The 13,767-nt window shown below is 41.1% G+C and overlaps 2 protein-coding genes across 13 annotated transcripts in view; both read right to left on the reverse strand.

The window, feature by feature from the left end:
• Positions 1-8,370, reverse strand: part of LOC135696880 (uncharacterized) — an 88,750-nt gene extending 80,380 nt beyond the window's left edge. Inside the window, exon 1 of the mRNA XM_065216424.1 lies at positions 8,284-8,370. The gene's annotated coding sequence lies outside the window, so the exon portion shown is untranslated. The remainder of the gene's footprint in view (positions 1-8,283) is intronic.
• LOC135717643 (cubilin) overlaps positions 1-13,767 on the reverse strand; it is a 617,516-nt gene that overhangs the window by 330,762 nt on the left and 272,987 nt on the right. The window lies entirely within an intron of this gene.

The following is a 13,767-nucleotide window of genomic DNA, read 5'->3' on the forward strand; positions in this document are numbered from 1 at the left end:
GGCTCATAGAACCTTATGACAAGTTGCTCTAAAAGTAATAGTCCGAAGGGCCTAAATCAGAATTTTAATGCACGGCCGCTGAGATCGACTCAAAATTGAGTGATTTTTCAATCATAATGGGAAAAAATGTCGGTCACTCATGACGAGGGGACGACTCTATCTACGATGCAGAAAAGGTTGTTTTTTGCTGTGGCTAGCTGCGCGCACGCTGAGTAGATAGAAAGAAGATTGATGACGATTCTGAAGATTCTTGCAAAAAGATGATGCGCGATGCAAGTAGATGCGACAAATGAAAGAAGATTTTTCGAAGATTGATTCGCTAGTGTGAGATTTGTTGAGCATCTAAACTTGAGATTTAGATGTGTCACCCCCCTGGACTCATGACAGTAAAATGTTCCTCGCTTTTCTTCGTAAATCTGCTCGAATATGAAGAAAATCTATGAAAACTTTACTCAGCCTAAGAGTATACCGATTTTCCTCATATTTGAAACGATTTTTTTTTCTGGAAAACCGAAGAAAATTTTACTCAGATTTTGAGGGACCTGTGATTTTGCGAATTTGAGTGAACGGAACTCAAACACAATTCAAATTCGACGGCCGTGTGTTTTATGAAGTTAAGTTATATTTCAAAAACATACTGATTAGTTCTAAATCTTTTAAAATTTTGTTGACGCACAAAGAATAATAGTCATGAGGTAGGATAGAGCGCTACTTTGTCGTAATCGCCCATTTCCGTTCTATCGATCAGAAAAAAAAAATCAATAATATCAATTATTTCACCGTGCACAAATCACTAATAGGTTTGTTCCGATGTGTTAGTTCATTAGCTACAACGTAAATCCTATTAGAGCGCATTGTATGAATATTTACGCTCATTGTTCTGAAAACAGAAGAAGCGCAAATGGCGTTTCAATGCGTTAGGACGGAATTGAAACTCGTTGGACGAATTTAGAATCAATAAGCAGTATTAGATTTTGAATAATATCTCATCAATTTGTGACTCTTTATCAAATCCAACGGTACGTATGGAAAAGTGAATAAATTTAGAAGTCATCTTTGACAGAAATATTCCATTTGTTGTTCGGATTACAATTTCACAGCAGATGTGATACTAGTTTTTCATTACTATTTTGTATTATTGGTGAATAAATTAGTTATTTGCTTGATAGGCTGAAGTGAGGGGCTAGGCTGACATTACATCCCGTAACCCTATGTATTTAGATTAACATCTGAAGTCCCTTCTTATTTACATTATCTTCACACAAAAAAATCCTTCCAAGCCCTGTCCCTGACAGGATATCCCGCCATTTTGAAATGAATGGGGTAATATGTGCAGAATATGTTAAAAAGAAGGACCTTCGGATGTTAAGCTTAATGCATATATCGAAGTACCAGACATGTTTTGCAGTGTCAGGAGCTCTATTTTGTAGTTTGTGAGAGGGAAATCACAAATCTAGTTCTTCAAAAAAACATGGCATGTTGATAGATTAAGCTCGTAAGAGAGAATTTTCTCTCTCAAATTGGATTTTTTCGGCTCTCTGAGGACTGGTAGTAAGTGGTTAACCTTTGCGTACCTAGCGTCTAAATTTGCAAAGATTTAAAAAATCTAGCTCTGAAACATCATTTCTTAATCTTTTTCTGTACTGCAAGTTGTATTTTGTCGAGAATCTATTCATGTTTTGGAATCCGTCAGTAAACATTTGGATTAATAGATGGTTGCAGAGTTATTCCGGTTTTCCAGGGTGACCGGCTTTCAGCTTTACTGTTCTGTAATAGTTATACACATGGTGAACCTCGCGGTGAACATAATATTTCCACACTCAAATTATATAATTGGACCAATGCCGGCTGGTCCAATTGTGCCAATTCTCAATAAGAACCAAAACTCGTCTTGAGATATATCAAACTTCATGATTTTACAAAACATGGCTGATAATTGCCTTATGGAGAGTCCATGGAGCACCCCAAAATGGTGAGAACCACAGGGGAAAGAGCGTCCAACATAGCTCTGGTCTTCACAAGCTCCTACCTCACGCTTCCACGTGTCGGATGATGACAGCCAGTATATGCCCATATATGTGCTGGTAGCGGGGTGTGGGCAATGTCATCACGATTAACCCATATCGTGATGATAGCAAGGCTGAGGAGGTGCGAACCGTCGAGCGTGTGTCCACCAGGAGGTGCGGCTTAAACAGCGTCTGTCTGGCATCCAGCGGCTGAAACAAAAATGTTTAATCGTGTCAACTAAACCTAAGATGGCAGCCCCATCAACACGATGCAGGTATCGCGACCCTGGTACGGTAGCATACTGAATTATAAAAATACTCAGAAAAATGAAGTAAGAAGAAGAAAAAACGAACGGAATTTTCGGCAACTGACCCAACGGCAACGAAATAAGGAGAATGAATGGAAACTCGGTTCTTGGAACGTCAGAACGTTAAATGAACCTGGACGAGTGGGCCTTCTGGCCCGTGAACTGCAAAAGGTGAATGTGAGTGCGGCTGCTATTCAAGAAGTACGGTGGCTTAGATCTGGAGAACGTGAATTCAGGGCGGTAGATCCTATCGCCAACACATCGTTCAAATACCTTATCTACTACAGTGGTGGCGATAGAGCAGAACACGGAGTTGGTTTCGTAGTGATTGGGAAACAGATGAAGCGGGTTATGCGGTGGAAGCCGGTTAGCGAGCGCATCTGCGTTTTGAGGATTCGTGGCAAATTCTTCAATTACAGCCTGATCAATATCTACGCACTGGCTAACGATAAATCCGATGACGTGAAGGACGCGTTTTATGAAAGCCTGGATAAAACCTGTGATGAGTGCAAGAGAGGAATTTTTTCGCCCAATCATTGGAACAGAGAGCCTTCACTCTGAAACGAATGATAATGGCCTGAAGCTGATAAACTTCACTGCTGCTCATGATATGGCCATCAGTAGCACCCACTTTGCGCGCAAGGATATCCGAAAGCACACCTGGAGACACCCTAATGGCGAAACTTGCTCCCAGGATCGACCACGTGTTGGTGGATGGTCGGAATTTCTCGGATGTCGTAGATGTCCTAATATCGACTCGGATCACTACCTCGTTGTCGCGAAAATTCGAGCACGTCTATCGACCGTTACGAGTTCGAGAAACCGGAGATCGATGCGTTTCAACATCCAGCGTTTGACAGTAGATGGTGTTGCTGCAGAGTACCACCAGAAGCTGAATGAGCGGATAGCGGAAATCCACGTGAACGAGAATCTCAACAATCTGTGGGAAGCTGTCCACGGAGCGGTGAGCACAACAGCACGAGAGGTGATAGGTACAGCTCAGAGGCGCCCCCGGACCGGGTGGTTTGACGAAGAGTGCCAGCGAGTGACAGAGGAGAAGAAGCCGGATGTTGGTGTCTGGTACCCGTCAGAACAGAGAGCGGTACAGGGTAGCAAGGTCAGCGGAGAAACGAATCCATCGCAGGAAAAAAAAAGGCAGTACGAGAAACGCGTTATTGCTGAGGCGCAAGAAAGTATGGAGCAGAATGATATGCGAAGATCTTACGCAACTGTCAATGGCGTGAGGAGTAAGACAGCGCCGTCTCCCGCCATGTGCTATGGCCGTGAAGGTAATCTGCTGACAGATAAAACGATGGTGGCTGCCAGGTGGAAGGAGTACTTCGAGATGTTGCTGAACGGAGAGAACGAGAGAGCATCTACAAACAGAACACACATCGACGACGATGGTCAAGCTGTGGAACCACCAACGCTAGAAGAGGTGAAAAAGGCGATACGAGAGCTGAAAAACAGTAAGGCTGCGGGGAAGGACGAGCTCCCGGCCCAACTTCTCAAACACGGAAGTGAGCAGCTGCACCAGATGATCCACCGTATACTGCTCAAGATATGGGAGGAGGAAGAATTGTCCGCTAGTTGGTTGGATGGTCTCGTTTGTCCCCTCTACAAAAAGGGACACAGACTGGAGTGCGCCAATTACAGAGAAATCACGCTTCTGAATTCGGCGTACAAAATATTATCACGTGTTCTGTTCAACAGATTGAGACCGCTTGAGGAATCCTTCGTCGGCGAATACCAGGCTGGTTTTCGTGAGGGTCGATCAACGACGGATCACCCTGCGTCAAACCCTTGAGAAGTTCCGGGAATACAACTTGCAGACTCATCATCTGTTCATAGATTTCAAGGCAGCGTACGATTCAGTAAAGAGAAACGAGCTATGGCAGATGATGCAAGAAAACGGTTTTCCGACGAAACTAATTAGGCTGATTCGTGCAACGCTGGATGGTTCGAAATCATATGTACGGGTTGCAGACGAGATTTCGGCCTCGTTCGTGACCTTAGATGGGTTGAAGCAGGGAGATGCTTGCTATTCAACATCGCCCTCGAAGGAGCGATTAGGAGAGCTGGCGTGCACAGGAACGGTACCATCATCACAAAGTCGCACATGCTTCTTGGTTTTGCGGACGACATCGACATCATCTGAATCGACCGTAGAGCAGTGGAAGAGACGTTCGCACCTTTTAAGAGGGAGACAGCGAGGATTGGTCTCACGATAAATTCTACCAAAACGAAGTACATGGTCGCCGGTAGAAAGCGTGGGAGCAATAGTGCTGTTGGTAGTGAAGTGATGCTAGATGGCGAAAAATTTGAAGTTGTGGACGAATTTGTTTATCTTGGTACTTTAGTGACGTGCGATAATGATGTTACCCGCGAGGTGAAAAGGCGTATTGCAGCCGCGAACAGAGCTTTCTACGGGTTGCGTAGCCAGCTGAAGTCCCGCAGCTTGCGTACGAAAACGAAATTCGCACTGTACAAGACGTTAATTCTGCCGGTAGCCCTTTATGGCCAGTAAAGTATATAACGGCATGGATATTGTGAAGCTTATAAAACACGGCAGGCTACAGTGGGCTGGGCATGTGGCACGAATGCCGGAAGAGCGTCAAGCGAAGTCAATATTCAGCAGGGAACCCGGAAGAGGACGTCAGCTTCGGGGTAGGCCACGCACGCGTTGGCTTTGTGCAGTTGAGGAGGACATTAGGTCCTTGAACGTCCAAGGCGACTGGAAGCGATTGGCTCAGGACCGAGACCAATGGAGACGGTTACTTCGTTCGGCGCAGATTTGAATTCGACGAGTCGTCGCCCATCAGGTACTCAGGTAGGAGAGTCCATGGTCTCACTAGCTCACCCGGTGCTTCAGGAGAAGTGGATAATTCTCGACAAGAACCAAAACCCGTCCAAATCCCGTGAAAATCCATGAAGTTTGAGATGTCACACGACGGGTTTTGGATCTTGTCCAAAATTGTCCACTTCCTCGGGGGCATCGGAACATGCTTGGGAGGGCTAGTGTGACCATGGACTGTCAAGTTTTGTGAAATCATGAAGTTTGATATTTCGGACGACGGGTTTTGGTTCTTGTTGAGAATTGGTCACTTCCCCGGAGGCACCGGAACATTTCTGGGGGCGGCAGAACATGCTCGGGAGGATTTGTGTGACCGTGGACTGTCAATAAGACCATTAACGGCCGAATTGTGTTAAATAATGAAGATTGGTGTGTCACACGACGAGATTTACCAGAAACAGTGCCTGCAGAAGCGATTGCTACCCTTCATAAAAAGCGTGGTGGAGTGGTACGAAGCAAATCATGGTAATAAATTAAAATACAGGAGGAAATGTACTCAACTCGTTTCTACTAAAGGGTTCGTTTGCGGATCACAATTTTTAATGAGTAGTAATTCAAATAGGGATTTATTTGCTAGATTGACCGAGTTTAGGGGATAGGTCTAGTTTATATCCCGCAACCCTAAGTGAAGTTTAAAATGCTTCCATAGTAATTCCCATACAAATTTCGATCCATTTGTGCGACCTCGTCAGCAATCTTTACAATTTGTTGTTCAGACTCATATTTTAATTGACCTATAAAAAACCTAATTTTTTTTTTTTCAAAATCAAACACCCTAAAGTGCTCAAAATCCTGATCATTTAGGAAGTGATAGCCTGCTGTGTGGAAAATTGACGTGTGCTATCATGGACGACTTTTGACTACAAAACGCTTCCGGGAGACCAATACAACACAGCCCGTGATGGTCAGTAAGTTGACGATGCCGATAAGTCAGTTTTTACCGAAATTTTTTGGTAAGAAGGCCTTCGTTTTAAAAGCGATATGTGAGTGTTGCAAGTTGTCATAGACATGTGAATACTGAATTTTACGTTCGGGAGTGTTTGAATCGGCATCTGCGGCCCGTCATCCGTCAACATGGTGTCACAGTACTATTTTGGTCCGATTTGGCTTCAATGCACTACTCGAAAGACACGGTAGCTTGGTACAAAGCAAACAATGTGCAATACGTGCCAAAAGAGATGAATCCTCCGAATTGTCCGGAAGCTCGACCAATCGAAACTTTTTGGGCCCTTTCCAAGGGATATCTACGGGAACACTTTGAGGTAGCGAATTCAATCGAAGAATTTGAAAAAGACTGGACAAAAGTGGCCAACATTTTCGCCAAGAAATCTGTGCTGAAACTCATGGGCAGCGTCTGATCAAAAGTTCGCTCCTTGGCATACGATTAAAGGAGCTGCGGATTATTTTCATTCAATTGAAAAAGAATACTAGAGAGAACATATATATGAAATAAAAAATTTAGTTCAGTTTAGGGAATTGTTTTGAATTTAATTTATCTTTTAAGAACTTCAGGGAAAAGATAATAAAGGAAATTCTCAAAATTTCAGAAAGTTTTAGTTTGTGTAAGCTACAAACAAATCGTATAGGTTCGGAAAACTTCGTATAAGTGGATGCAACATTCCAGCAATTCGCTGAACTTTCCATAAATCTAGGGATCTTCATAGCGGCTCAGAGATAAGTTAAATGGATTGGAAAGAGGTTCTAAGTGCTTTATTTGAGTTCACGGTATTGAAGTAAAGAATCTTTGTAATAGTTTATGTTTTATAGAACTTAGTTGATATCCATGTATTTTCAATATGATTTCCATAAAGTTCTCTCGATGTTTTAAAAAGTCTCTACAAAATAAACAGGTTTATTCAGTATTATTCAGACGATCAGAAACAGTTCTTCGCAGAATTTAAAATGTTTTCAAAATTAAGACATCTTCAAAATGCATGAAAAGACCTTTATATGAGACGATTGAAGATAAAGGCCAATTATCGGCAGTGGATGTGCAATTAATTAAGAAATTCAAAGTCGCAGCAGAGTTTATTGTAGATAATGTGGGAAAATATTCCTTTGGAACTCTTGGAGATGCAGTAGGCTGGGGTTGAAAATATATGTTTTAGTTTTTCCTGCATGTTTTTCAATAAAAGTGGGGACTATGGCAGGTTTTCACCCTACTGCCTTAAAGATACCACAATTCTAACCCCTGGACTTAAGCGCCGTTAAATTCTACCATGAGCATGGTCGTTATTGTAAGTCTTCGAAATGATGAAATTTGTGTGTGGAGATTTCGGAACATGGTGGTTTCCAAGATAGCTACTGAGAAGGGATGTGTTTTAATCGCTCTCCCTTCTTTGTAGCTCTAGTTTACATGAAGAAGATTTTAGCTTAACTGTTACAAATATACCTTAACAACTAGTTATTTAAATAACTTATTTCTTCTTCTTCTTCACATTTCAAACTTGTTGTTTATTGCGTGCTCTCAACTTAGTGTGCCAGATGCACTTCCACAGTTATTAATTGAGAGCTTTCGATGCCTGTACCATTTTTGCATTAGTAAAATACTGTGGCAAGTACAATCAAACTGTATGCCTAGGGATATCGATAAATTTTCTATCCCGAAAAATTCCTAGATTGGACCGGGAATCGAATCCAGCCACCTCCAGCTTGGTCTTGCTTTGTATCTCCGTCTGTACCGACTGAGCGTATCACTCCAATGCACAAATCTAAAATCCAAATGTCATCTGCTGAATCCTGCCTCAGGTTTCTAAATATCTAAATAAGCACATTCAACCGATATCTTACAATAGACTTTACTGCACCAGCATCATAATCGCTTCAGCTGGCAAACCTCCCGCAATCCATCACGAAGCGAATCTCATGAAATCCTAATTCGCAAAAAACTTGCACATTCACTGATTTCAAGACCGGCGCTCCCTCCCGACCGAAGCCCTCGGCAAGACATCACTTGAGCTCTCGAATCCACCCACCCTTCAGCTAGATTTCCCAGACACACGACGATTCGGCGGCCGGCACGCGAGATGGGAAAATTTAAAATCCCATTTTCCAGATGGCTGCTGCTTTGATCAGCTGAAAAATCATAAAACAAGACCGGAGCAACAAATCTTACATTCAAGAGGCAATGGTGATGCTGATGGTAGTTGCAGACTCGTTCGTTCTTTCCGTTTGAATGTTTCACACACCCGAAAAATCACAGCTTTTGTGTTTTTTTTTCAACTGATATTTACTCCTCCTTTTGCCTTCGGTTAGATAACGGGGAATCCACTTAACAAGTTGCGCGGAAGCAATCCAGCTGCGCGTTCAATTGCGTAGCTAATTATTAGCAAATGCACTCACTTTCCTCCACACCTTGAGTTCTTCGTGCACTTTGGTTATTTTCCTTCGCCAAGACCCGATTGGAAACTTTCCATCACTTGCACTGCACTTCAAGATTCACGTAACTGGATAACCAATCCTTCCCCCCAGGTTGCACGTTCTCGCTATTTTGCGAACCGCTTTTTCTCCCCCGGGAAAGAGCTCTGCACACACGGGCAGCAGACGACACACCTTGATCTTGATTGCCGCTTTCCCCCTCGTTGACTGTAGAGTAGTGTGTGATCTAAGCGATTGACCGTTAGTTTCCACGGCACGCCAACAGGAAGAAAAACAGGAAGCGAGCAACTGGCAGCAACTTCCCGTTCAGGATAAAAATTTCCGGTTTATTGTTGATGGTGTTGTTGTGCTAGTTATCCAAGCGGTTCGAACGAAAACAAAATTTGCGGAGATGAAATAGGAAGCCAGCAAGTCGTGTCAAGTAGCATAGATAGAAGCGCCGTTTTAAGTAAAGAAGAGAGTGCGGTGCCCGGTGCTGTTGGTTCAGCTTTTGCTTAAAAACTTTTTTTTTTTATTAATTTTTGGTTGCTAACAACACAGCGTTAAGTGAGTTTCAGGAAAATCAACGTTTTCAGCTCGGCCGACGAAAATCGACTGAATTCGGATGCGAGCCGGACTGGAATCGGTCGCTATGGGGAACTCACGCCCTTTTTTTCCCGATGCTCGTGGCACTGTGGGATTCATCTCAGCGGCAGCAAAAGCAGCTGGTCTCGAAAAGAGCGCGAGAGAGATAGTAGAGAGCGAGAGAGCGTGAGGACTGGAAAACCATGTGACTGTGGGAGGAAAGCTTCAGGCGCGTCACTGGAAAAACCTCGGCTTGGAAAAATAAACGTGCTCGCCGAGTGCCGAGTCGGATGGGTGGTGGTTTGTTTACATATATCTGTTTGGTGCGCTCGGCGGTGGATGCTGGACCGGGTCGCTCGTAGATGCGAATGGGGACAGTCGCAAAGTTAATTCTAGTCGAATATGTGGGGGTTGGTTATCCAAAATGCTTTCAATTGATTTAAATAGGCGTTTTTCAAATCAAGGGGGTTAAGGTTAAAGCCCGATAATAAGATTAAACTTGTATTTGTATGGTGTCTTCCTCCATTTTTTGGAAATAAAATTGATTTTCAAGAATTCTACCACAAATTGCAATAATACTGCATTGATTGTCACATCGTTTACGCGACTACTCTGTCAGTGAGGGCTTAGGATAAGATTACAGGGTGTTTGAAATATCTCCTATGCCCATTTTCATCTCATCGTACAATAATTTTTGTATGGTCGTTTCGATACCACACTAACGTCTACTACTAAGGTGTACTCATTAGGGTGGTTCAAAATATCGATTTTGATACACCCCACTAAATCTATTCTACATCAGGTCCTGATCTTTCCCCCAAAATGTGTGTTCTTTAGATTACGATCACATACTACCTTTGATGTTTATATGAGCATAACTATGGGAAAACTGAACTATTTGTTAAGCATAATGACTTATGTGTAAACTTGCTATCTCTGATTTTTGGAAATATCCCTGCTTCATCTTTGCTCAAGACCAATTTTTGATTGTTTGTCAGAATAATAAACTATTCATTAATTAGGCAGATGATATTCCTCTTAGACCTGTGCGCCGATCAAAATATTTACGGCTGCGGCGTGATATGTTATTTTTTGCCGGCGGCGGCGGCGTGGAAGCGTCACGCCGTTTGCTTTCGGCGGTGGCGGCGTGGGTTGGCGTGAGCTTGTTTTTAATGATTTAGAAAAAAAAAAACTTTCCAAACCAATCGCACATGGACAAAAAATGTTACCTACATTTGAGTTCAGATAATTCAAAACTGCTAAAACGTAGGTCACTCATAGTTTGAGTAAATTTTCCGATACTTTCCCGGGAAAAACCAACGTATTTGCAAATTTGAGTAACTTGAACTCAAATATGAGTAATTTTTACTCAATTTTGAGTTGTTCTCATTGGCTATACATACAGAATTTGTTAAGAAAAGTATGGGGGATTTTTTTAAATTACCGTAAATTACCGAACAGATCGTTCGGGTAATCGTCGCTACTATTTATACCTAGTAACGCCATTAAAAACCGTTTTTATGTAGTGTGTTGAAGATATTATATCTGATTTGAATAGAGTTGCTAAATCTCGTTTAAGTATTAGCAAAAAACTGTTGGTTATAAGAATTCATCAAATAGGGAAAATGGATGTAATGTCGGCCTAAATACCCCTAATTTTGGCCCATACATAAATTTAGCAGTTGACTAAATTTTCAATAGCGACCAAAAATATCCATTAGTACCGTCCCAATGACGCGTTCATATAGATAACATTTATAAATAGCAGATTTTTAGCGATGGGCCCAATTTTAGATCCATATGCCAACATTAGAGTCATTTCCCCTAGTGTGTTAAAAATCGAACGCAAGTGTATTCACCATGTTTATTCTGCAGGAAGCCAAATTTACGTAAGTTCATAATTACTCAAAAAATTCAATTAATCACTTCCAAGACCTTTAACACTAAAACAAATTTTATAATTCCACCGGACTACTCATGGATAAAGTAGTATACTACAACGTTCAAGCATATTGCTGTAATCCCTTCGAAATAGATGACCACAAAGGAGTGAGGAAATCTTTGCGGTGTGTTACTCAGAACAATATGTTTGACTTACATTCGAAAGGTATGCAATGGGTAACGGATACAATGAAACTGTGTACAGCTTGTCGGCTAAAGCTGTCACACAGTAACGAGGATGAGGCTTTAGTGACCGCTCCTTCGGAGACAGTAGATACAGGTCAGCGCGTTTCGCCAATGTTCTCGCCAGTAACAACAAGAGACGCTCCTTCGTCGATAGGATACGGCCAACACGCTTCACCACTATTTTCACCAGCTTCAACGGTGGAAACTGCTTCTTCCATCGAATCTGTTCAGTTTTTTTTTAAACTTGGAAATAATAGGAGCAGGGTTGCTTCCACTCACTAGCTATAAAAAAAATGTTTTGATGAATTATTAAATCGAATTGGATCTTATAATGATATGTTGTACTTGCAAGGGGCTGTTAATTAACTACGTAGACAGTTTTTTGGGATTCTTGAACCCCCTCCTTCCTTCTGCGTAGACAATTGTCCATTTTGGGCACAATAAAGAAATGGTTTCTCGATGAGGTTACTGATGCAAACGAAGATTTCGAATATGTTTAGTTGAATTAAAAATCTACTTTTCAAATAGCGGACACAGTACACAAAAATTGCATCCTCAAATTGTTGCCAACAAGTTGGTCATTTACCAAAACACAATCACGTTTTAAAGAAGCCAATCGCCAAACTTAACCAAAAACAAATATAATAGGACTGCAGCGTTTATCAAAAGCAGGACGACCTTCATATAGTGCAGATGTGCATGGTAAGATAGTAAATTTTTATCTTAGAGATGACATCAGTCCGAGGGGGGCGACACATCTAAATCTCAATTCTAGATGCACATGAAATTGCACACTAGCGTATCAAACTTAAAAAATCCTCTTTAATTTCTCGCATCTACTTGCATCGCGCATCATCGTTTTGCAGGAAACCTTCAGAATCGTCATAAATCCTCTTTCTATCTACTCACCGTTCGCGCAGCTAACCACAGCAAAACAAAATCTTTCCTGCATCGTAGATAGAGTCACCCCCCTCGCATCAGTCGACCATTTCCTGGATTGAAAGACACAATTTCTATAAAGTTGTCAAACGGAGCTCGACAGAATTATCAAAAACTCCTTTTGCTGGCTCCGTTAAGTGAACTATATAAACAGTTTTCAGATTTATGTGATAGTGAACAGCAGGTTTCGTTTACCTTGTTTTGGAAAGTTCGACCAAAACAGTGTGTGTTTACTAAAGATTCATCGGTATTGAATGTTTGCGTTTGCACATAAAACAGCTTGTTGTAAAAATTGCAACACGGAAAAAGATTTGAAAAACTATTTGGTGAACGAACTAGTATGTGTAACAGTACAGACGATTGCTTGCGTGATGCGTGCACTGATTGATTTTGTTGGAGAATATTTGGACCGACAGAAAATTGATAAAATTAAATTAAATTTCTGGACAACCTCTCCTCGATGCGAAATAATACGCAAAGAAGATGATGTGAGCGAATTTTTAGAAAGCTAAGAAAATCAAATTGAAATATTCATTGTTCACCGATTTAATACCCCGTTCACATTACAGCCTATATCACATAATATAGCTGCCTTGGAATGAGCACTCATACATAGGATTTCCAGTGAATACTAGATGTATGAGTGCTCATTGCAAGACAGCGTATATCACCAGATATACGCTGTTACGTGAACCTCGTATAAAGTTGAAAAGCAAATTAAGTTTATAAGAATGAAAAAAGAAACTTTGGTTGCTGGGAAAGAAATAATGTGTCAAATGGATTTCGCTGAGAACTATTTTTGTTTGATCCAAGGTTCGATCCAATGTCATTATTTTTCAAGGCATTAAGTAAACCCAAGTAACATTGCAAGTTTTATCACGGTTTAAAGCATGGTACAAGTTTAATTCATAGTCTTCAGAACCCCCATAAAACCCTAATTGTTTCTTGGGAAATATTCACCCTTTTGTAGTTTACTACAATGAAGGTTGCTCTTTAAAAGTTGTAAATTTCATTACAATAGAAGATATGAAAAAACAACACAATATCGGTTTACACGTTTCAATGTAAATTAATTGAAAAACATATTTATCTCTCAGATGGTTGCGCAGAGAAGACGATAATTTCCACAGCTTTTCTTTTGGATTTTCTTCAATGGTGAAAACCTTCATGCGAAATGTGTTTCCAATTGTATTTTTATGAATGGTTGACAAAATTTCAAGTAATTTTTGTTAATTGACTTTGACTGTGCGATGCTTGGTTCAAAAGTTATGATTTTTTAAAGTTGGTGGTATCCGAGAAAATCGGAAAACTTTAATTACGTTTTCCGGAAAAATTGACAACCCTGATGTTTTTAAATTTACTTTTGTTAATATATCTATGAACTCTACCTATGGGCGAAGTTTCATAGAAATCGAAGACCCTTCGGCCCAATTTGTCCGATAATTAAAAAAAATCCCCGTATGTCAAGTGCTTACTAAAATTGCAGGGAGTGGAGTTGTATAGCAAAGTGTTACAACCCTTTTATTAAGTATAAGAAAAATACGATATGTAGGAGTGGATAGTATTTAAAAGCAATCTGTTGCTTTACGTA

Source organism: Ochlerotatus camptorhynchus, unplaced genomic scaffold (assembly GCF_037179485.1).
Source record: "Ochlerotatus camptorhynchus isolate MF236.1 unplaced genomic scaffold, CSIRO-AGI_Acam_v1.1 ptg000062l, whole genome shotgun sequence".
Taxonomy (NCBI): Eukaryota; Metazoa; Arthropoda; class Insecta; order Diptera; family Culicidae; genus Ochlerotatus; species Ochlerotatus camptorhynchus.